This window comes from Mastomys coucha, unplaced genomic scaffold (assembly GCF_008632895.1).
Source record: "Mastomys coucha isolate ucsf_1 unplaced genomic scaffold, UCSF_Mcou_1 pScaffold6, whole genome shotgun sequence".
NCBI classification, from domain to species: domain Eukaryota; kingdom Metazoa; phylum Chordata; class Mammalia; order Rodentia; family Muridae; genus Mastomys; species Mastomys coucha.
Window position 1 is genome coordinate 99713383 of NW_022196912.1, and position 5915 is coordinate 99719297.

At 50.6% G+C, this 5915-nt stretch overlaps 1 protein-coding gene across 6 annotated transcripts in view; it reads right to left on the reverse strand.

The window, feature by feature from the left end:
* Syndig1l (synapse differentiation inducing 1 like) overlaps positions 1-5414 on the reverse strand; it is a 25256-nt gene extending 19842 nt beyond the window's left edge. For 4 of the 6 annotated variants that reach the window (XM_031356879.1, XM_031356881.1, XM_031356878.1 and 1 more), the window contains exon 1: positions 5045-5412. The gene's annotated coding sequence lies outside the window, so the exon portion shown is untranslated. Of the gene's footprint in view, positions 1-5044 lie in introns of all 6 variants that reach the window. The other 2 variants (XM_031356884.1, XM_031356882.1) reach the window with 1 other exon arrangement.
* Positions 5415-5915: the final 501 nt, after the last annotated feature.

The window sequence follows — 5915 nt, forward strand, 5'->3', positions numbered from 1 at the left end:
AAAAAAAAAAAAAAAAACCCCAAAAAATCACAATCCTGGGGGGTGGGGGGTGAGCACATCACGTCTACAGAGCAGCAAGAGACTGCTGTGAAGAAGGAGCACTTCACAAACATCTAAGATTTTGAAACAAAGTAATTCTCCGAATTTTGTAAAATGCAACAGAGGGATTGGGTAATGGAACGGCCATTATCTCAAAAGATAATGTTAATGGAATTTCCCAAGACAGAGCAAAAAGACAAAAATATGGCATGTATGTAATAAAAATAGAGACGTGGCGGAGAATATTAGGTCTTATGCTTGAATAACAGGATGTTGAGAAAGACACAGGAAAGACCAGAGGAGGAAAAAAACCAAAAACCAAGGAAGCATCACAATGCAGTGGGAACACTGATCTGATCCTTACAGACTCAGTTACAAAACAAAAAGAATCCAGGTGGTGTGTGCCTGTAATTCCAGCACTCAGGAGGCAGAGGAGGGTGGATCTCTGAGTTTTACGACAGCCATGGCTCCAACAGAGAAATCCTGTCTAAGAAAACAAAAACAAAATAGCCACAATAAGAAAAGAGAAAGATGTAGAAGAAGAAAATGTTTCATGAGAAAACTCAGAATATTTGGACTGTGAAGACCTACTATGTCATAGGCTGGAGAAACAGGGTGGAGAGTAGTCAGTGAGTCTGGTTTGAAAGCATCTTGGGATACAAGGACAGAATTCTGCCTGTTGCCGGATGTATAAACTGGGAGGCCGGGCGGTGGTCTGGGCGGGAGAGCTTTGAGAGTCATCCAAGGACTTTAGAGAGAAAAGAGAGAGAGCAGAGGAAGGAACCAGAAAGGAGAGGACAGAAGAAGGACGAATAAAGCAGCTTGGGTGTTTGTTTTCCTGCTTCTTTGAGAAGTGCCTTAGTTGTTGTCTTCCGGGGAGACTCGATCTAGCACCCAGGGCTCCTGTGGGCAAGGCTGTTCCCTCCCTACGTGCCTTGTGGCTGACACGGGTGAAGACTGCCTGGAAGACGGTGGTGGTGCCAGCTACTCAAGTGATTCCATTTCCAGGTGGAAATAAACCGAATCTTCACTCTTGATGAAACAACCCACCTCTCCAACGACAGAGCTCATGCTAAACCGCTTCCAACAACAGTTCTCAAGCTGTGGGTCTCGACCCTTTGGGGCTCCATGACCCTTTCACCGAGGTCACTGAAGACCATTGAAAACCGCAGATATTTACATTGCGATTCATAACAGTAGTAAAATTGAGTAGTATGAAGTAGCAACAAAAATAATTTCCTGACTGGGGGCCACCACAACCTGAGGGACTGTATTCAAAGGTGGCAGCATTAGGAAGGCTGAGAGCCACTGACTTAGAAACAAATGGCATCTTAACAATGGGAGATAATGTAATATAATACTCTCACTCCCTACTTGGTTAATGCAGGATTTGAGTAGGGATTTGGGATGAAGGTGGTTGTATAGGAGAAAGGAAATTGGAGGTGAGACTCATTCATATAAAAAACAGGCATGGTCAAGTCTTTATTGCTCCCAGCTTGCCATAGGGACCCCCCCCCCCCGTAGGATGCCAGCGGAACACCTGAGTGAGGACAGAGAGCAGGAAAGGCAAGTTTCATGAATTCGAATGTTACTGCTTCCCTGAACGAAGCCTGCTCCTCCTCTGTCTCACCTTTCTGGGACCCACAGATGAACTGGCCTTTGGATCTGAAGGTGATTAATAATGTGCACATCCCCAGACGTTCTTTGACTCTGCCACTGTTTGAATGTCATAGAAGAGATTTGCATGTATGTCAGTGTCTCAGCTCTTCTTACACACACACACACACACTTTCTTTTCTTTTTTCCCACCCTGAGACAGAATCTTGTTATGCAGCCCAGGCTGGACTGGAATTCACTATGTAACCCAGATTGGCCTCAAGTTTCTTCTGATCCTCCTGCCTCAGTCTTCCAAGTGTTGAGGTTACAGGTACGTCACCCTGCTCCACTCTGTACACCCTATTTCTCTTATTTAAAACAAAAGTAATTTTTTGTTGTTGTTGTTTTATGTGTATACATTTTGCCCATCTGAATATGTGCCTCAGGTCTCCTGGAACTGGAATTAGAGACAGTTGTGATTTGTCATGTGGGTGTTGGGAATGGAGCCTGGGTCCTCTGAAAGACCAGGACATGCTTTTAACCACTGAGCCATCTGTCCAGCCCTATACACCCTATTAACAACCATGTTTAATTTACTCTTCCTCTTTATCAGCTCGCCTCACCCCTATCCTAAATAACTAAGGTCACACACACACACACACACACACACACACACACACACACAAATATACCATTGCTGACTGCTGTCTTCTTCTGAAGGGGAAGGGGAGGAGGGTGCAGAAGAGGGGCACAGGGATCATGATGGATAGCTTTCCCTGGCTGGAAGAGGAAGATGCTCTCTGCCCGGGTGATTACAGGAGCCCTGAACCCTGCTGGCCCTGGGGCAGGTGTGGATACCCACACATCTGCAGATGGAGGGCACTGTATTTTCCTCTGCCTAGTCGCAGGCTAGTTCTCCCACAGACCAATCCTGGAGAAAATAAAACCCCTTTCCTAGCCTGTCGCTGTCACTTTGTTATGGGGGTTAGTGACTGTCCATTAACTCCAGAGAGCTGATTCTTGCCAGCGCTGCACCAACAGCTGGGAGCCAGAAAGCGCTGACATGGGGGAGGGACCAGCCCCCACCCTGGCTGGGCACTCAGGGGAAGTAAGAGAGGTCACTGGCACAGCTTACTCAGCTCTACCCGAGTGCCAATTAGCTAAGGTTTTTCTGAGCATTGGCTGTGCCTTCCACAGTTGAGGGAAAATGATTGTAAGAGAAGCTCATTTTATTTATTTATTTATTTCTGGTAAAAAAATAAAATAGAATTCTCTCCATGGGGATGGATCTTTCCTAACTGTCTCCTAGTCTTCCCAGGAGGGAAATTCCCAGAGGCAGGGTCTCTGGGAAGAGAGGGTCAAGCCCCTGGCCCACTATTCCTTGGTGGGGTAGATTCTGGCCTCTTGGCTTAGAGGCTAAGGTGCCACCACCTTGGTCACTCTATATACACTGTAGCTTTTCTTGAGGAATAAGAAAAGCAGGAATGCCAAATGTGTAAGTGGCCTTTCCTGCTTCTCCTAGCTTTCTTCTATTCCATTCATAAAACCCACTTCCTCCCAGACAGGCATTAACTTACTCGTCAGGCCAGGTTAATGGAAGTGGCACCCTGTATGCGAGGAGACCAGACTGAGAAGTTTGTGGTTTGGGCCAGCCTCGGAGAGCTCTGTAGAACACCAGGCCCTGGGAGTCTTAGGTCTCATCTGGTTCCAGCCCCTCGTGTTATGGATGAGAACGCGGAAGGGAAGACACCTGCCCAGATCTACAGCCAGGCAGCTCTATAACCAAACCCAGGACCCCTGGTTTCCAGTCAAACTCTTTGACTGATAACGTTTTCACAGTTCATCCCTGTGTTTTACAGCCAATTACCGAGTCATTCCTATGTTCCAGGTGCGGTGGGGGGAGGGGTGTGGAGGGAGGCAAAGAGCCTAGAACAACACAATCCCTTCACCAAGGAGCTATTTTCCCTAGATCTGCGATTCTTGGAGAAACATAAAAACAAAAACTATGAGTCAGACTCTCGCCCTATATTATCTTCTATAGGTGTTGATGGAGGAAGGGGGCAGGACATCCTTTTATTTCCTGGGGATTTAGGAGTTGGACTTCACTGTTTCTGGGACTCCTTAGAAGGCTGTGGGCAGAAGGAGCCATGGCTGGACTGCAGAAGAGGGGCTGAGGACGGCAGTGACCAGATCACTGTTAGCAGGCCTGACTAGGGGACCTGGACAGTGAGAGGAGCTTACTGTGAGGAGATGTGTCTCCTGGCATCTCAAGACAGTTTCCTGAGGTGGGCAGATGCCCAGAGTTCTCATCCTCACCCTAGGGAGGAGGAAACTGAGCTTTATAAGCTTGGACAACTGACACCGGGATTTCTACCAGAGCCTTTTCTACCTCTGAGGGTAGGAAACTGAGCTGGTGTGTGTGTGTGTGTGTGTGTGTGTGTGTGTGTAGGAACCAACAATCTAAAGCTGGGGTCTGAAGCTGGTGGTCAGACATAGTGGTGAGCTAGTCAACCTCTACGCAGTTTTATTTTCATGGGTCCATTCTGCCACTCACAGAACTCTGGGCTGAAGAACTGGAAGCACTTTGCAGGCCTGAATGAGCTCATGCTACATACTCTTGCCAGAGAGAGAGAGAGAGAGAAAGAGAGAGAGAGAGAGAGAGAGAGAGAGAGAGAGAGAGAGAGAGAGAGAGAGAGAGAAACTACCAAATGGAGGATCTGTCGGGGTCATCAGCATTCAGGCTTGTAACAGAAAACCAGATCCGGGTCCACTACTTTGTCCTCCCAAACAAGCAGTGTGATGCCAACCCGACCCCTTTGAGTGAGGAAGAGGGTCACGGATAAATCTGAGGAATCTCTGTCACCTTCTCCTTTCCCCAAAGAAATGTATCAACCAGTCCTGAGGAGATAGACACCCCCACCCCCATTTCCCTGTCCCAAGGGCTATTCCAGGGCAAAGAAACCTAAGCGCAAAGAGATCACAATTTCTCCAGTCACTCTGGTGACCAGGCTTGGATGGGAGGGAATAGCTGAGTGAACCCCACTCAGATTTGTCCAATGTCATGGAATCTTAGTGAAGAGAGATACCAGGGAGTCTGGGAGATTCGCATCAGTGTTCCTGTAGTCAGTAGGCAAGGCATCTCAGAGCTGCCTCAGGTCAGTCAGGGCCAAGGCCTGGAGGTATAGGGTCAAGGTGCCCAGGTGCCTATCACAGTCTGGATGCCTCAAGTCTCTCCTAGAGTCACCCAACAATGGGGTGAAGAGTGAAGAGCTGGCCAGAGCTCTGAAGGAGCGCAAAGACCTGTAGGGGGTTGGAGCTTCAACACGGATGGGCTCCCCCAGTTTTCCCCAGCTCTCTCGGTGCCTAGCTCTGCTCTGCGCTCCCGCTGTGCCCCCAGACGGCTCCTTACCTGTCGCTCTGCGGACCGTCCCGCCTCCTCGCGGGGCTTGGGGACCGGGCATGGGCCGGCGAGCAACGGCGTCCCCGCCTCGCGGGCGGCTGCGGTGGAGCTTCCAGGAGAGCTCCCTGCTCCCGGCCCGCTGTCGCCGCCGCCGCTTCAGCACCGTGGACAGCTCCCGCGCGCCCGCCGCCGCCCCGCGCGCCCTCCACGGTCCCTGGAGCCCCGCATCCCGGCTCCGCCGCGCTCAGCTCTCAGCCCGGCCCGAGGCGGCTCCGCGCCGACTTGGGGGAGCGGCGAGGAGGGTCCCCGCCTCCCGCCGCCACCGCCTGCCTCTCGCCTCCGTGCTCCCTTCCACGCTCCAGAATCAGCCCACCAGGCACTCCGGACCCAGCTCCCGGGAGGGGCGGGGCGGGGCGGGGCGGGGCGGGAAGTCGGGGAGCCTGGAGGAGGCGGCGGCGGCGCGAGGGGCGCGCAGCTGGAACCGGCTTTTCTGCTTCCTGGAGCCAACCCTCTTCTTCTCCAGCTTTTCTCCCCTGCCTCCCCTCACGCACCCCAGAAGCGATGAGCGCGCGACCCTTGGGCTTCTTAGAGCATTTTTGAGCTCCGAGGCTCCCTAGCTCTGAGTTCAAATTATTGACCAGCCCTAAAAGGAGAATTTATTGAGTGCCAGGTAAATAAACCACGCCAGGTTATTTAATATTTATTTATTTAGCCAGGGTGATCTCATTTAATTTTCTTAACAGTTTACTAGGTGCCCTCGTCTCCCAAATATGGATGAGTGTGCTGAGCTCAACACAGCTTAAATATCGGGATTTGTGTTGGGAAGTATGTAGGTTCTTTAGCCCATGAGTTTTGGTGATAGTTTGTTCCAATCACCCAG